Here is an 18,244-nt window from a genome sequence, read left to right on the forward strand (position 1 = left end):
TGACCCAGCACCTTATTGAAATGATCCTTACCCAACCTAGACCTATTTTTTAAATACTGTTTTATTTTCTGATTATAAAATTAAGACCAAGCATGGTGATATGTGTTTGTAGTCCCAGCTACTTGGGAGGCTGAGGCAGGAGGATCGCTTGAGCTCAGGAGTTTGAGAACAGCTTGGGTAGCATAGCAAGACCACCATCTCTAAAAAAATAAAAAATTAAGACACATTAAAAAGTTTGGTGGCTCACACCTATAATCCCAGCACTTTGGGAGGCTGAAGTGGGTGGATCACCTGAGGTCAGGAGTTCAAGACCAGCCTGGCCAAGATGGTGAAACCCCATCGCTACTAAAAATATAAAAATCAGCTGGGTGTGGTGGCCTGTAATCCAAGCTATTTGGGAGGCTGAGGCAGATGAATCGCTTGAACCTGGGAGGCAAAGGTTGCAGTGAGCCGAGATCGTGCCATTGCACTCCAGCCTGGGAGACAGAGCAAGACTCTGTCTCAAAAAAAAAAACTCCCAAAATTAATTAATTAAAAAAATATGTAACCACTTACCGTAAAAGACACTTAAAACCAACAGTAAGTGCAACACTCTGCCTACTGGTGCATGCAAATGCATATGATCTCTCTATTGTTTTCACTCCAGAACTCAGCTTAAGTAATTAGCTGAGTTAATTAAGTAATAAAAACCTCCCTGGAGGCCAGCCTTCTCGACATTGCTCTGCATTCCCTGAACTCCCAGATGTGGAGATAGGTGCTCTCTTGGTAGCTGGAGTGCCTATGTAAACTGTTTGTTTTTGCAAAAAAAAGCACTTAAAGAGTTTGGGCAAAACTTGCAGTCCAGAGAAAAAAGTCAAAGTAACTACGTGGTTTGAGTGGATTCACTGTGTGTAAAAATGTATAATTGGTATTAACAGTGTATTATATCTTTGAACCTTAAATGCTCATAAAATGTTAGAGAAAATTGCTTTGATGTCCAATGTTTTCACTGTATAAATGATGTTTTGTTGATTGGCAGAAATGTCTATTTTTTGTGTTAACAGCAGTCAGCATGGGTGACTGGTAAACCCCAACAAAACTCAGAGGCCTGCTTGCCAATTAAAATTTCTTGAAACAACGTGGGTGGATTCACAAAGCTGAATCTCTCTGGCAGTCAAAGAATTGTTGCCTCTTACAAAATAAGAACTCTATGTTCCCAGTACTAACACTACCACTGCATGTCAAACTTGTAATTCTTGTCAAAAGCCGGCCCATTTATCTTTCAGTAAAGAACAGGCCACACTACATGGGATTCTGGCCCCACTTCTATTTGCAGCGATCTTTGACTCCCACCCACTCCAGGCTAATGGCTGTACTTTTCTTCCCAGGTTATTCCTTTCTTTAGGTTTTAAAGTGTTGTTTCAGTCAATTCAGCTGAGTGGCCCTTGAAACTAATCTGTTTTTGTTTTTTTTTTTTTGGAGTCTCATTCTGTCGCCCAGGCTGGAGTGCAGTGGCGTGATCTCGGCTCACTGCAACCTCCGCCTCCTGGGTTCAAACAATTCTCCTGCCTCAGCCTCCTGAGTAGCTGGGATTACAGGCACGCGCCACCATGCCCAGCTAATTTTTGTATTTTTAGTAAAGACAGGGTTTCACCATGTTGGTCAGGCTGGTCTCAAACTCTTGACCTCATGATCCACTCGCCTCGGCCTCCCAAAGTGCTGGGATTACAGGCGTGAGCCACCGTGCCCGGCTATTCTGTTGTGTTTTACATGATGGACATTCACAGACCCAAGTAGCTGATCCTGCCGAATGCATTGTGGAAATAGATGCTTTTAGTATGAGCGATATTTGTCCTGACCTTAAGGGATGCCCCCAATGGGGAAAGGCCACCTTTAGGACAGTGGCAGTGGGACCAGTGCACAACTGGGAGCCCACCAGACCACACGGTGGCAGTAAAGCAGCATAGAATACAAGGCTGGTAGGGCGGGGCGGGGGTTGGGGGGGAGTACTCCACAAAGGAGCTGAGAGAGGCGGAAGTGCTTGCGGAAGTGCTTAAGGAAACCCGACACCTGGTGCGGACTGCCCTCCCACTCAGCCAGTTAGTACCAAAAAGCTTTAACATTCGGAGTGTGGGTGACTTATAATTATGCAGACTGGAGCCTGTGATAAAAAGATGTAGTCGCTAAGCAATGGTCTTCCTGTGGACATGGATAAAACATTTGCTTGATGCCACTATTAGGTATATCCTTTTTGAGAGGAAATTATTGGCTTGTTATTGGCTGTTAGTGGACATTGAGAGACTAACAAAGCAACAGCAGGTGTTATTATGCCCTGACATCCCTGAGAAGGTAATAAATGAAAACACCGACAAAATGGAGTTTTCCCAGAAAAGAAATAAACTGAAGTTTAACATGTACGGGAAAAAGTGGTAGTCACCTTCTAGATATGGCTGTCTCAGATGTGGGGTCTGTGCCAGAGCTTCTTGGGGGCTTTGGTACACAATTGTTTCTGAAAATGCTTGGGCCTGATTCATGGACACATCAGCTCTGTTAAAGGCTGATGGGGTGCACTGGGCCACTGCAGCTGTTTAGCCTCAAGGAAATGTGTTTTAAACTGCAATGGAAAAGGAGAGAGAGTGAGAGAGAGAGCAGTTATGGGCTATGGTGTTTGCTCTGGAAAATATCTCCTAAAATTCATCTTGTTAACATTTCCACTGACTCGTGGGCAGTAGCCAGTGGACTGGCAATGTGGTCTGGTGCCTGGCAGTGGGACAACTTGAAGTCTTAAAGACTGAGGTCTGCCGGGCGCAGTGGCTCACACCTGTAATCCCAGTACAAGTCTCCTGAGTAGCTGTGATTACAGGTGTGCACTACCATGACCCCGGTTAATTTTTGTATTTTTAGTGGAGACGGGTTTTTCCGCCATGTTGGTCAGGCTGGTCTCAAACTCCTGACCTCAAGTGACCTGTCCACCTCGGCCTCCCAAAGTTTTCGGATTATAGGCATGAGCCACTGCACTCGGCCCTTTTTCATAAATTAAGAAAAAAAAAGTGGTGGGCTCGGTAGCTCACGCCTATAATCTCAGCACTTTGGGAGGCCAAGGCGGGCAAATCACCTGAGGTCCGGAGTTTGAGACCAGCCTGACCAACATGGAGAAACCCCATCTCTACTAAAAATACAAAAATTAGCCCAGTGTGGTGGCACATGCCTATAATCCCAGCTACTCAGGAGGCTGAGGCAGGAGAATTGCTTGAACCCAGGAGGCAGAGGTTGTAGTGAGCCAAGATCGTGCCATTGTACTCCAGCCTGGGCAACAAAAGTGAAACTCCATCTCAAAAAAAAAAAAATGTGTAATTGGAGTCACATAACACATGTAGGGGAAATGATGCCTTGTCTCAACAGTTTTGCTAATTTTTAGGGTAGAAAGATGAGTGTTTAGAGTTTACCTTCTTACATTTGATTAAGATCAGTGTTTCTCTAAAAGCGTAATAGGGAAGAGGTGCAGAGCAGGAGAAGCTGACTCAAGCATAAGGAAGATTAGAGGAGCTTGGGGCCTGGGTTGGCTGAGAAGGCTGAGGTGGTCACAGCCAAGGCTCTGAAGGGCTCTTGGGGATCCTCATGATGGGCCTGGTAGGCCTGGCTTCTCAAGGCTGCTTCTTTCTTTCCCCAGCTCTGCCTTCCAAGGTTTCTGCCTGGCCCTGGGAGGAGAAGCCCGGATATCTGGTGAGTTGGGCCCACCTTTCTCTTTTCTGAAATGCTGGCTCATGTCTCAGAGAATGGGCTCATCTCTCTTTCTTGGGAAGGGAGGAAGTGATTAACATTTCAGCAATTTATGCCTTGTGTTAGCCATTTTTCTAGGCATATTATAATGTTTTTTTGCATTTACTCTATTATTTGAACTTATACAAAAACATGACCAAGTTTAATATTAATCCAGAGTATTCTAAAAGTAATGGTAACTTTTTATAAAAACCTGGGGTTATTAAGATCCTAAAATGTACTATTAAAGTTTCCTACATCAACATTTGCACAAATAATTTTAACACTTTAATAGTATCTAATAGTCTGATGTTGTACATTAGACTTCTTTTTCACATTTTATTATAGATAATTTTAAAGATATGAGGTTGGGCGTGGTGGCTCACGCCTGTAATCCCAGCACTTTGGGAGGCCAAGGCAGGCGGATCACGAGGTCAGGAGTTAGAGGCCAGCCTGACCAACATGATAAAACCCCGTCTCTACTAAAAATACAAAAATTAGCTGGGCATGGTGGCGCACACCTGTAATCCCAGCTACTCAGGAGGCTGAGGCAGGAGAATAGCTTGAACCAGGGAGGCGGAAGTTGCAGTGAGCTGAGATCGCGCTACTGCACTCCAGGCTGGGCAACAGAGTGAGACTCCATCTCAAAAAAAAAAAAACAAAAAAATAAAAATTAGTCTGATGTGGTGGCGGGTGCCTGTAATCCTAGCTACTTGGGAGGCTGAGGTAGGGAATTGCTTGAACCTGGGAGGCGGAGGTTGTAGTGAGCTGAGATTGCACCACTGGACTCCAGCCTGGGCTACAGAGTGAGAAGAAAGGAAAGAAAATTTAAAAGATATGCAAAAGTGGAAAAAGAGTTAATGAACTCTCATGTATCCAGCATTTTACTTTGGCAATTATTTCATCTCCATTCCCATTGGATTATGTTTACAAAATCCAAGGCATCATACCATTTAATCCATAAGTATTTCAGTCCTGTGTTATATCATCAACAGCTGTAGGAAATGGGATGATCTTTTCTATACCAGAAATTTAATTTACTGGTTTCTGGGCACAGGACTATGTGAGATTCTGGGAGCTAGCCAAGTAGAGTTGTTAAATTCACTGTCCTTATTCTCAAAGAGCCAAGATTCTTTGGGAAATGATGCATAGAGGCAGGAAATAATGACACTGGTAATAATTATGATGAAAACAGCTAAACTGTAAAATAGTACAGGGACAGACTAAGTGTTAGCCTGTAGCTGTTAAAACAATACACAGCCACAAAGAATCGTCTTAGGTTTGGATTGATAATCAAATTAATGGTACATTATGTACTTGAACCCTGCATTAAATTCACTTGGCTTCATGAAAGGATAGAGTATAGGAGACAAAGCAGCCACATCATTATTCTCAGGAGGTTTTGTACCAGTCTCTGGGGCAGCTTCCAGGCCATAGGGGCCAAGCTTGTTTGATAGAGATGAGGGTGACTTGGAAGAAAATCACTTCATTATCAGGGAAGCAAGTGCCTTTATTTTCCTGTATTCCCTCCTCTTCCCCAACCTTTTTTTTTTTTTGAGATGGAGTTTCACTCTTGTCACCCAGGCTGGAGTGCAGTGGCACAATCTCCGCTCACTGTAACCTCCACCTCCTGGGTTCAAGCGATTCTCCTGCCTCAGCCTCCTGAGTAGGTGGGATCACAGGCATGCGCCACCATGCCCAGCTAATTTTTGTATTTTTCATAGAGACAGGGTTTCACCATGTTGGCTAGGCTGGTCTCAAACTCCTGATCTCAGGTAATCCACCTGCCTTGGCCTTCCAAAGTGCTGGGATTACATGCATAAGCTACTGTGCCTGGCCCCCAACCATTTATTATGAATAAATTTAATATACAGAAAAGTCCTAAGAATTGTAATTTTTTTTTTTGAGATGGAGATTTGTTCTTGTTGCTCAGTCTGGAGTGCAATGGCGTGATCTTGGCTCACTGCAACCTCTGCCTCCCGGGTTCAAGTGATTCTCCTGCCTCAGCCTCCTGAGTAGCTGGGATTACAGGCATGTGCCACCATGCCCAGCTAATTTTGTATTTTTAGTAGAGACAGGGTTTCTCCAGGTTGGTTAGGCTGGTCTCGAACTACTGACCTCAGATGATCTCCCCACCTCAGCCTCCCAAGGTGCTGGGATTACAGGTGTGAGCTGCTGCGGCTGGCTAAGAATTGTGAAATTTATACTCAACACCTAAATTTAATACCTAAAGTGTATAGTTAACATTTCATTTTATTATTATTTTTGAGACTGAGTCTGGCTCTGTTGCCAGGCTAGAGTGCAGTGGCACAATCTCTACTCACTACAACCTCCACCTCCCGGGTTCAAGTGATTCCCTTGCCTCAGCCTCCCAAGTAGCTGGGACTACAGGCACGCTCCAGCATGCCCAGCTAAATTTTGTATTTTTAGTAGAGACAGGGTTTCACCATGTTGGCCTGACTGGTCTCAATCTCTTGACCTTGTGATCTGCCCTCCTTGGTCCCCCAAAATGCTGGGATTATAGGCATGAGCCACAACACCCAGCCTATTATCTTTTAAAATGCTCACTCACACCTGTAATCCCAGCACTTTGGGAGGCCCAGGTGGGTGGATCACGAGGTCAAGAAATCGAGACCATCCTGGCCAAGATGGTGGAACCCTGTCTCTACTAAAATACAAAAATTAGCTGGTCATGGTGGCACGCACCTATAGTCCCAGCTACTCGGGAGGCTGAGGCAGGAGAATTGCTTGAAACAGGGAGGCAGAGGTTGCAGTGAGCTGAGATTGTGCCACTGCACTCCAGCCTGGCAACAGAGTGAGACTCTGTCTCAAAAAAAAAAAAAATTAGCCGTGTATGGTGGCAGGTGCCTGTAATCCCAGCTACTCAGGAGGCTGAGGCAGGAGAATTGGTTAAACCCAGGAGGTGGAAGTTGCAGTGAGCCGAGATTGCACCACTGCATTCCAGCCTGGGTGACAGAGTGAGACTCTGTCTAATAAATAAATAAATACATACATAAAATGGTATATCCATTTATTTATCCCTCTATCCATCTGTTAATTCATCTTACATTTTCATGCACCTCAGAGTAAGTTGCAGATATTAATACATTTCACCTCTAAATACTTAAGCATGCATATCATTAAGTAGAATTCAGTATTGTTTCTGTTTTTTTCTGAGCTAAATTTACATATAGTCAAATGTACAAATTTTTAGTTTACCATTTGTTTAGTTCAGCATTTCTACAGCTATTCGTTAGCCATTCACAGAGCTTCCTTTTTGATGTGTCTGTTGAAAGTTTTGACACATTTAAAACAATTTGTGATTGACATATAATGATTGTACCTTTTTATGGGGTGCAATGTGATGCTTTCACACATGTATACGTTGTGTGATGATCAGATCACGGTGATTAGCATATCCATCACCTTAAACATTTATCATTTCTTTGTGATAAGAACATTCAAAAACCTCTCTTCTAGCCTGGGCAACACAGCAAGAACCCATCTCTACAAAAAATTAAAAAAGAAATTTGCTGGGATTGGTGGCAAATTTTCTGGGATTGGTGGTGTAGTTGTAGCTACTTGAGAGGCTGCCACGGGAGGATCACTTGAGTGCAGGAGTTTAAAGCTGCAGTGAGCTATGATTATGCCACTATACCCCAGCCTGGGCAACAGAGCAAGACCTTGTCTCTTAAAAAACAAACAAAACAAAAAATCAGTTGACTATGTTTGTGTCAGTCATTTCTGAACTCTGTTCTGTTCCACGGATCTACTTGCCTGTGTTTTTGCTAATATCGCACTGTCTTGATTAATGCAGCCTTATAATAAGTCTTGGAATTGGGTAATATGAATCCTCCAACTTTATTCTTCAGTATTGTGTTAGCTATTCTAGGTCTTTTGTCTTTCCAGGTAAGCTGTACAATCAGTTTCTCAATAGGTACAAAATAGCTTGCTGAGTTTTTGACTGGGTTTGCTTTGAATCTATTTGAGATGGAAAGAGCTGATATCATAATATTGTGTCTTCCTATCCATGAACATAGAATATTTCACCATTTGTTTAGATCATCTTTGATTTCTTTCATCAGTGTTTGTAGTTTTTCATGTATAGATTATATACACGTTTTATTAGAGTTGAACCTAAGTATTTAATTTTTTTGGTGCTCTGTGTATATGTGTGTGTATAAAATTTAAAATTCTAATTGTTTATTGCTGGTATACAGGAAAGCAGTTGACATATAGGAAAGCAGATAATCTTATATCCTGCAGCCTTGCTATATTTGCTTATTAGTTCCAGGAATTTTAAAAAAAATTTCTTTTTGTAGATTCTTTGGGATTTCCTATGTAGACAGTCATGTCATCTGTGAACAAAGACAGTTTTACCTCTTTTCAAATATGTGTACATTTTGTTTTTCTTGTCTCATTGCAATTGCTAGGACTTTCAGTGCAGTGTTGAACAGGAGTGGTGAGAGAAGACATCCTTGCCTTGTTTCCAGTTATCCAGGAAAAACACCTAGTCTCTCACTATAAAGCAGGATGTTTGTTGTAGGTTTTTTGTAGATGTTCTTTGTCAATCGAGGAAGTTCTGCTGTATTTCTAGTTTGCTAAGAGGTATTACTTTTTATTTTTATCTTTATTTTTTTTTGAGACAGAGTTTCGCTCTGTCAGCCACGCTGGAGTGCAACAGCGCCATCTCAGTACACTGCAACTTCCGCCTCCTGGGTTCAAGGGATTCTCATGCCTCAGTCTCCCAACTAGCTGGGACTATAGGCATGTGCCACCACACCCAGCTAATTTTTGTGTTTTTAGTGGAAACGGGGTTTCACCACGTTGGCCAGGCTGCTCTTGAGCGCCTGACCTCAAGTGATCTGCCTACCTTGGCCTTCCGAAGTGCTGGGATTACAGACATGAACCACCATGGCTGGCCGAGAGTTTTTACTTTTTATAAACTTTATTTAGTTTTTAAAGACAAGGTCTTAATTTAATTTAATTTTGTTATTTATTTTTTGAGACAATCTCGCTCTGTCACCTAAGCTGGAGTACTGTGGTGCAATCTTGGCTCACTGCAACCTCCACCTCCTGGATTCAAGTGATTCTCCTGCCTCAGCCTCCTGAGTAGCTGGGATTACAGGTGCCCACCACCATGGCTGGTTAATTTTTTTTTTTTTTTTTTGAGATGGAGTCTTGCTCTGTCACCCAGGCTGGAGTGTAGTGGTGTGATCTTGGCTCACTGCAACTTCCGCTGCCCAGGTTCAAATGATTCTCCTGCCTCAGCCTTCCGAGTAGCTAGGATTACAGGTGCATGCCACCACGTCCGGCTAATTTTTGTATTTTTAGTAAAGACGGGGTTTCAGCATCTTGGCCAGTCTGGTCTTGAACTCCTGACCTCATGATCCACCTATCTCAACCTCCCAAAGTGCTAGGATTACAGGCGTGATCCACCGCACTGGCTAAGTTTTGTATTTTTAGTAGAGACAGAGTTTTGCCACATTGGCCAGGCTGGTCTCAAACTTGTAACCTCAGGTGATCCGCCTACCTTAGCCCCGCAAAATGCTGGGATTACAGGCGAGAGCCACCGTGCCCGACCAGAGACAAGGTTTTGCCATGTTGGCCAGGCTGGTCTCAAACTCCTGGGCCCAAGTAATCCTCCTGCCTTGACCTACCAAAGTGTTGGGATTACAGGCATGAGCCACCACGCCTGGCAGCTGAGAATTTTTATAATCATTAGGTCTTGGGTTTTGTTGAAGGTATTTTCTGCATCAAATCACTTGATCATATGATTTTGTTTCTTTAGCCTGTTGACATGGTGGATTACAATGATTGATTTTCTTTTCTTTTTTTAGCCCACGAGCCTAGTTTATGACATTCCATTGGGCAAAACTCCTGTCCCTAGCACTGAGTGTGGCCCAAGCCCCACAGCAGCTGCCAAGGGACCCAACTGCCCTGCCTGGCTCTAGCTCCCAGCATTGCTACTGGGCAGGCCACGGGTACTGAAGTTTGTCCCACTGTCCCCTGTCCATCCATGTCAGAGGGGCCAGGCCATCGTGGTGGGGTGGGGCAGGAGTATAGTTGTGGCCAGGGGCTTGTGAGTAGGCCTTCTACTCCATAGCGCTGATGCAGGAGGAACTCTAGAAGCCCTGCAGTCAGTGATACAGCTTCCAAGGTGTTCCTGAGTAGCAGACATTGTCCCTCAGGAGGGGTGACCCCACAGCCATGAGCACCCTGTTCCAGTGGGGGCCTTTTTTTGCAGATGGGCTTGAGGGAGCAGGGAACCCAGCATGGCAGGTACCAGTTGAGTTTGGGGTTTGCTTTTCAGAACAACTCCTTCAGGAAGCCGAGGCCCATGATTTGGTAACGGACCTGCTCTGTAGGCCATCTTCACACATTCCTTGATCTTGGGGTGCTCTTCTCAGGGTAGGCCTGTCATCTTTTGGGCCAGCATGTCTCCGTGAGACCAGATGAGCTGGCTAAGCAGCAGAACATCGTTGTAGTTATATTTGTGCTTCAGGTTCCAGTGGCAGATGGGGCACTGGCCAGAGGGGTTAGGAGGATTTGGACTCTCTTTGGGAGTCGCTGTGATACGGCCTTCAATTATAGTTGACTTCCCTTCTTGGATCTCCACCACTTCCCTGAACCCACGAGCTGGAAGTGGAGACCAGCTGGTCACTGCTGGCCTGCTAGGAGCCCATGGGGAAGCTGCCCACAGCTGAACACCAGAGCCTTGAAGCCACCATCTTGAAAAACCAACCCTGACCTCTACAATGATTGATTTTCAAATGTTGAATAAGCTTTGCAAAACTATAATAAACCCAAGTGTGGTGTGTAATTATTCTTATACATTTCTGGATTTGATTTGCTTATATTTTGGGAGGAGGGTATTCCATCTCTGTGAGATACATTGATCTATAGTTTTAATTTCTAATGTTTTTATCTGGATTGGTTATTAGGGTAATGCTGGATTCATAGGATGGGTTAGGAAAGGTTCCCTCTGCTTCTATTTTCTGGAAGAGATAGGGTCTTCCATAGCAAAAAAGTTTTTTTTTTTTTCCTCGGGATGGGGTCTTGCTCTGTCACCCGGGCTGGAGTTCAGTGGCTGGATCTTGGCCTACTGCAACCCCTGCCTCCTGGGTTCAAGTGATTCTCCTGCCTCAGCCTTCCGAGTAGCTGAAGTTACAGGCATGTGCCATCAAGCCTGGCTAATTTTTGTATATTTAGTAGAGATGTGGTTTCACCATGTTGGCTAGGCTGCTCTCGAACTCCTGACCTCAGGTGATCCACCCGTCTCAGACTCCCAAATTGATAGGATTACAGACATGAGCCACCAAAAACAGTTTTAATTTTGGTGAAGTCTGGTTTATTATTTTTTCTTTTATGGATTGTGGTTTTGGTGTCATGTCTAAGAACTCTTTGCCAAGCAGTAGTCCCAATATCAATCTTCTCCTGTATTTTCTTCTAACATTTTTATATTTAAATTTGTGATTCATTTTGAATTTTTTTTCATATAAAGTGTGAGGTTTTAGGTTGAGTTTAATTTTTTTGTCTATAAATGTCCAGTTGTTCCAGCACCATTTGTTGAAAAGTCTACTCTCCATTGAATTGAGTTTACAAAAATCCAATTTGGGGTATTTGTGTTGTTCTCTTTCTGGGTTCTCGGTTCTCTTCTATTGATCTGTGTGTCTATTCTTCCATCAATACCCTGTCTCAAGTATTGCAGTGATCAAATACTAAGTAGTAAGTTTAATATCAGATAGAGTGATCCCTCTTACTTAGTTCTAGTTTCTTTGCCTTATCATATACATTATAGGATAAGTTGTCTATATCTACAAAAAAATATGGTTGGGATTTTGATAGGAATTGTGTTAAATCTATAGATCATTTTGGGGAAGATTGCCATCTCTACTATGTAGAGCCTTCCAGCCTATGAACATGCTGTGTCTCCCCATTGATCTAGATCTTCTTTGATTTTTCTTCCATTGGCATTTTGTAGTTTTCAGTGTGCAGATGTTATACTTGTTTTCTTGGATTTATGTTAGACACCTCATTTTTGGGGTAATGCTTATAAATGCTATTATGTTTTTAATTTCAGTTTCCACATGGTCGCTGCTAATCTGTAGGAATACAATGGATTTTTGTGTGTTCATCTTGTATCTTTCAATCGTCCTGGACTCACTTATTAGTTATATAATCTTTTTTTTTTTTTTTTTTTTGAGATGGAGTCTTGCTGTGTCCCCCAGGCTGGAGTACAGTGGCTCGATCTTGGCTTACCACAACCTCTCCCTCCTGGGTTCAGGTGATTCTCCTGCCCCAGCCTCCTGAGTAGCTGGGACTACAGGTGCACACTGCCATGCCCAGCTAATTTTTTGTATTTTAGTAGAGATGGGATTTCACCATGTTGCCCAGGCTGGTCTCGAACTCCTGAGCTCAGGCAATCTACCCGCCTCGGCCTCCCAAAGTGCTAGGATTACAGGTATGAGCCACCACGCCCAGCCATATAATTAGTTTTACAGATTCCTTTGCATTTCCTACATAGAAAACCATGTCCTTGGCAAATAGGGATAATTTTATTTCTTCCTTACTAGTCTCTATGCTTTTTACTTCCTTTTCTTGCCTTGTTGTACTGGTCAGAATGTTTGATTACTTTTTGAGAACCAAAAATTATTTACTTATTTTAAAAATCAGTTCTCACTTAAATATAAAACATTCTATTGCTTAATTATAGCAAACAGTAATAGCAAATGTTTACTACATGTCAGGCATTGATATAAGTGCTTTATTTTTATTAAGTCATTTAATCTCATGACTTTGACAGGTGTCATTATCAAGCCCATTTTATAGATGTGGAAACTAAGACACAGAGAGGTTATGTAAGTTTCCCAAGATCACATATTGTGTAAGTGGCAAAGCTGGGATTTGGACTTGTGTGGTCTGACTCCATTGATTGGGCTTCTACTACATCCACTGTGCAAAAAGCCTAGCTTCCATTGTAGCTGAGCCTGTTTTATGCTTCAGTGGAAGAACTAGATGGGGAGAGGAGTTAAGAGAGAAATGGAGAGGATGCTGGAGCATGAGAGACACAAAGCTTGAGCAAGGTAAATTATGAGACCTGGGATATAAAAAGAAAAAGGGAAAGATCACTGAGAATATGAGAATCAGGATGTGCCAGAAGCAGCAGGTCATGGAAAGCGTATAAGGGACAGCAGCCCACATCACTGCCTGCTCAGGCCTTGGCTGCCTAATCCTGGGTCCTGACCTGGGTCTAGACATTTTGTCCTCCCTTCTACACTATGCCATGCGGCCTGACTGCCTGGGCTGCTGGCTATAGATGTGACATCCCTCCCAAAACTTCTCACACACTCAAGGATTTCAGTATCTACAGTTTCTTACTCTTAGCTCAGCATCATTATTATTCTTTACTTCTTCTACACTTCTGTGCTGGGTTTTAGTAAATCTCTTTTATAGTCCAGCTCTCAGGGGAGGATGCTAAGAAGCTCTGGCTTGGTAACTTTGCAGTGCGCTTCCTCCAGCCCCTACTGTCATCTTTGATCTGATAGAAGCTCAATTAGTTTAGCTTTAGAACCTGGAATTATACATTACTAACTCCTAGAGTGCCAAGGACCACTTAGAAGGTGGACAAGAAGATTGATGTACACCTGAGAACAGGAAGAAGAGGCTGAGTCAGAGAAGAGGTACTAAAGGTGATCAGAGGCAGCTGGGAATAATGTGCAAATGTTCCCCAAAGTCCACAGGGTGAGGTTAAAAATCTAAGGCAAGTCTGAGGCGGGTGGATCACTTGAGGTCAGGAGTTGGAGACTAGCCTGGCTAACATGGTGAAACCCCATCTCTACTAAAAACAAAAATTAAAAAAACAAAAAAAATATTAGCCAGGTGTGGTGACACGCACCTGTGGTTCTAGCTATTTGGGAGGCTGAAGCAGAAGAATCTCTTGAACCCAGGAGGTGGAGGCTGCAGTGAGCCGAGATCATGCCACTGGGTGACAGCCTGGGTGACAGAGTGAGACTCTGTCTCAAAAAAAAAAAAAAAAAAAAAAAATTTTTTTTGTATTTTTTAGTAGAGATGGGGTTTCTCCATGATGTTGGTCAGGCTGATCTTGAACTCCCGACCTCAGGTGATCTGCCTGCCTCAGCCTTCCAAAGTTCTGGGATTACAGGCGTGAGCCACCCCACCCAGCCTCTTTCTCTCTCTCTCTCTCTGTCTCTCTCTCTCTTTTTTTTAAGATGGAGTCTCACTCTGCCACCCACGCTAGAATGCAGTGGAATGATCATGGTTTACTGCAACCTTTGCCTCCCGGGTTCAAGTGATTCTCCTGCCTCAGCCTCCCCAGTAGCTGGGACTACAGGCATGTGCCACTACGCCCAGCTAATTTTTGTATTTCTAGTGGAGACAGCGTTTCACCATATCGGGCAGGCTGGTCTTGAACTCCTGACCTCAAGAAAACCTCCTGCCTCGGCCTCCCAAAGTGCTGGGATTGCAGGTGTGAGCCACTGCGCCCATTCTCCAAGACCACCAGTTCCATTCTCTCTGTGAATCTTAATGGTGACTTGATGAATATGAATTTATTGGTTGATTTAGGGACCAGTGACTTTCAAGGATGTGGCTGTGGTTTTCACTGAGGCAGAGTGGAAGAGACTGAGCCTTGAGCAGAGGAACCTATACAAAGAAGTGATGCTGGAAAATCTCAGGAATCTGGTCTCGTTGGGTAAGGACATGTTCTCTTCCTTCATCTTTCCATTCAAGTATTTCCTGACGATATTCAGTGTGCCAGCAATGTTTTAAATCTCTTAAAACATATCAGTGAATAGAATGATAAAGCATTTCTTCTGTCATGGAGTTTACATTCTCGTATAGGCAGACTGACAATATACAATAAGAAGCATATATAGGTAAATTACATATGTCAAAGGATAACAAGTGCTACATAGCTAAAAAATATATATAAGATATATATAAATATAAGTACAGGAGATTAAGAAAGATCTAAAGGGCCCAGGTATGGAGGCAACTGGCTGAACTTTTAAATTGTGTGATCAGGGTAGGCCTCTATGAGGAAGTACATTTGAGCAAAGGCTTGAAGGAGGTAAGGAGGTTGGATATGTGGGTCTGTTGGGAAACTGCTCCAGGCAGGGGGAAAGCAGTGCTAAGGCCCTGGAGGCAGGAGCATACCTAGTCCTTTGCAGGAAAAGCAAGGAGGCCAAGGTGGTTGGAGCACAGAGAACAAGGAGGAGAGTTGTAAGAGATGCATTCTATGACCTAGGAGTTGGAAATGTTTAAGGTTTAAGGTATAAATATGTCAGTTTGATGTTTAAAGATTACTGGATATCATATATCATTTTTTTTTTTTTTTTAAGAGACGGGATTTCTCCTTGTTGGTCAGGCTGCTCTAGAATTTCTGACCTCAGATGATCTGCCCGCCTTGGCCTCCCAAAGTACTGGGATTACAGGCGTGCATACATCATGTTTTTATTCACTTATTTAAAAACTAAAATTGATTATTAGGTTGGCAAGGACAAAAGTATTCTAGATATTCCTGAGTTCTTGATGAGAGTCATATTTTCAGAGTTACAAATTCCAGTCAGCTGCTTTCTCAAGGCTTATCTTCATCTGACGTAGCTATGAATTAAATAGCTCTGATTTGTTCTCTTTGCATCTACTTAGACCTATATTGCACTGCTTTTCTCTAATTTGAATTGGCCTCATTTCAATCCATTTGGCTTCTAACTCAGTTGCCTACTTCTATTTCAGTGTAGACTCATCCATTTAAGTTTGCTTTCAATTGGCCAATCTGATTTGGTCTTGTTTTTATCTTGTTTCATCTGGTCTTGTTATTCTCTATCTTTATGCTCATACATTTTGTTGATTCTGAAGAATATATTAAAATTGCCTTAAAATAATCTGATTCATACTAATTTTGATGCTGAAAATTTGGATCTCATTGGATCAATTTCAGATGTTAAGCTGTTTTCGTCCTTGATTCATCCTTCCCTTTCTTTCTACATCACTTTTTCTTTTATTGCTGAATTATTTAAAGCAAATCTCAAATATGACATACCACTCCTGTTATATCACAATGCAACTCCAATAAATAAAGACATTTTCTTTTTTGTTTTTTTTGAGACGGAGTTTCACTCTTGTTGTCCAAGCTGGGCAACCTTCTCCTCCAGGGCTGAAGCAATCCTCCCACCTCAGCCTCCCGAGTAGCTGGGACTACAGGGACGTACCACCACACACCTATAATACCAGCACTTTGGGAAGCTGAGGTGAGTGGATTACTGGAAGTCAGGAGTTCAAGACCAGCCTGGCCAACGTGGTAAAACCCTGACTCTACTAAAACTATAAAATTAGCTGGGGATGGCATGCACCTGTAATCCCAGCTATTTGGGAGGCTGAGGCAGGAGAATTGCTTGAACCTGGGAGGTGGAGGTTGCAGTGAGCTGATATTGCACCACTGCACTTTAGCCTGGGCAAAAAGAGTGAAACTCTGTCCTAAACAAAAACAGCCCCCCCAGAAAAAAAAAAAAAACCCATGAAAATTAGCCAGGTGTGGTGGCTCACACCTGTAATCCCAGCTACTTGGGAGGCTGAGGCAGAAGAATTGCTTGAACCTGGGAGGTAGATGTTGCAGCGAGCTGAGATTGTGCCACTGCACTCCAGCCTGGGCAAACTTTGTCCTAAAAACAACAACAACAAAAACTACAAAACAAAAACAAAAAAACCATGAAAATTAGCTGGGTGTGGTGGCTCACACCTGTAATTGCAGCTACTGGGGAGACTGAGGCAGGAGAATCGCTTCAACCTGGGAGGCAGAGGTTGCAGTGAGCTGAGATCACGCCATTGCCCTCCAGCCTGGGTGACAGAGCGAGACTCTGTCTTAAAAAAAAAAAAAAAAAAAAAAAGATAATGGCCTTCACCTCCAACCATGTTGCTGCAAAAGACATGATTGAACTCTTTTTATGACTCAGCACCTTTTTGAGATCCAAGTAGTTCATTGTTTTCTATTGGTAAGGAGAATTCCATTATATGCATATATCAGAGTTTATTAGTTCTGCTATTGATAGACATCTTGAGTTGTTTTAATTTTTGGTTATTATGAATAAAGCTTCTGTGAACATTTTTGTGTGTCTCAGGCAGCTTGGGCTGCCATAACAAAATACTATATGGTATCGCTGAGTGGCTTAAAAATCAGAAATTTTTCTTCTCATAGTTTTGGAGGCTGAAAATTCCAAGGTCAAGATCTGGCTAGGTTTGGTTTCTGGTGAGGGCTCTCTTCTTAGCTTGTGGATGACCACCTTCTTGCTCTGTGCTCCTAGGGCCTTTCCTAGGTGCATGCATGCAGAGAGCTCTCGGGTCTCCCTTTTCTTATAAAGGCACTGATCCCATCATGAGGATCCCACCCTCATTACCTCATCTACTTTTTTTTTTGAGATAAGAGTTTTGCTCTTGTTGCCAGGCTGGAGTGCAATGGCACAATCTTGGCTAACTGCAACCTCCGCCTCCCAGGTTCAAGCGATTCTCCTGCCTCAGCCTCTCGAGTAGCTGGGGTTACAGGCATGCATCACCATGCCTTGCTAATTTTTCTATTTTTAGTAGAGACAGGGTTTCACCATGTTGGCCAGGCTGGTCTCCAACACCTGACCTCAGGTGATCTGCCTGCCTCAGCCTCCAAAAGTGCTGGTATTATTACAGGTGTGAGCCACCACGCCTGGCCATCTAAACTTAATTATCTCCTAAATGTTCTGCTTCCAAATATCATCACATTGGGGGTTAGGGCTTCAACATATGAATTTTAGGGGGATATAATTCAGTCCATAGCATTTGTCTTTTGGTGGACCTGGGTGCTGAGTGTGGTCATTACCATTGGAGTGTCACTGCTCTCAGGTCAGTGCAAGGGACTATACATACCTACATACATACAAAAACATATTTACATCTATTGCTATAAAACATGAGTTCATACTGATATCTCCAATTGTAGATACTACTGGTTTATTCTAGTTTTCTCCCTTTCCATATTTACGGGAGCCAGGTTTCTTCTCTACAGAAACCCGACTCCCATTAAATGAGAGGCAATTTTATTGGGAGGCAATTCTGTCTCTTGTCTTACTGGGTGTCTTGTGGGCTGAGACATTCAACAGATTTTTGTTCCAGACTATTTCAAGGATTTCTGTACAGCAAATGGCCTTAGAAGACAGAGATAGTATCTCCCCAAGATTGTGGTTCCTTAGCCATGATGCAAACCTACTGTGTGTAACACTCACCTGGGCCTGCCAGTGTTGTCCTGTGGGTGTTGGAGGGCAAGGAGGACCAAGGCAAACACGCTGCCTGCTGTGCCCTGAGCACTAGTCTCTGCCCAAGGAATCTGTGTCTTCTGCCAGCATTCATGTAGCTGGCTCCCTAACACAAGAAGTTGTTGAAAGTTCTGCTCAGTTTCTTAACCTCTCAGCTGCCTCTTCCAGAATCAGCAGGTACCCTTATGGGAAGAGAGGCTCTAAGT

General features: G+C 43.2%; 1 long non-coding RNA gene and 1 pseudogene across 1 annotated transcript; one reads left to right on the plus strand and one right to left on the minus strand.

Annotated features, from left to right (window-relative positions):
- The first annotated feature begins 2,124 nt into the window (after window positions 1-2,124).
- Window positions 2,125-16,319, plus strand: LOC135270825 (uncharacterized). Its single transcript, XR_010338981.1, has 3 exons — window positions 2,125-2,219; window positions 3,650-3,702; window positions 14,326-16,319. It is a non-coding gene; the product is annotated as an uncharacterized LOC135270825 (long non-coding RNA).
- LOC105731888 (large ribosomal subunit protein mL66-like) lies at window positions 9,879-13,272 on the minus strand (annotated as a pseudogene).
- Window positions 16,320-18,244: the final 1,925 nt, after the last annotated feature.

Source organism: Aotus nancymaae, unplaced genomic scaffold (assembly GCF_030222135.1).
Source record: "Aotus nancymaae isolate 86718 unplaced genomic scaffold, 86718_ANA_hifiasm-v0.15.2.pri h1tg000067l, whole genome shotgun sequence".
In the NCBI taxonomy this organism is placed as follows: domain Eukaryota; kingdom Metazoa; phylum Chordata; class Mammalia; order Primates; family Aotidae; genus Aotus; species Aotus nancymaae.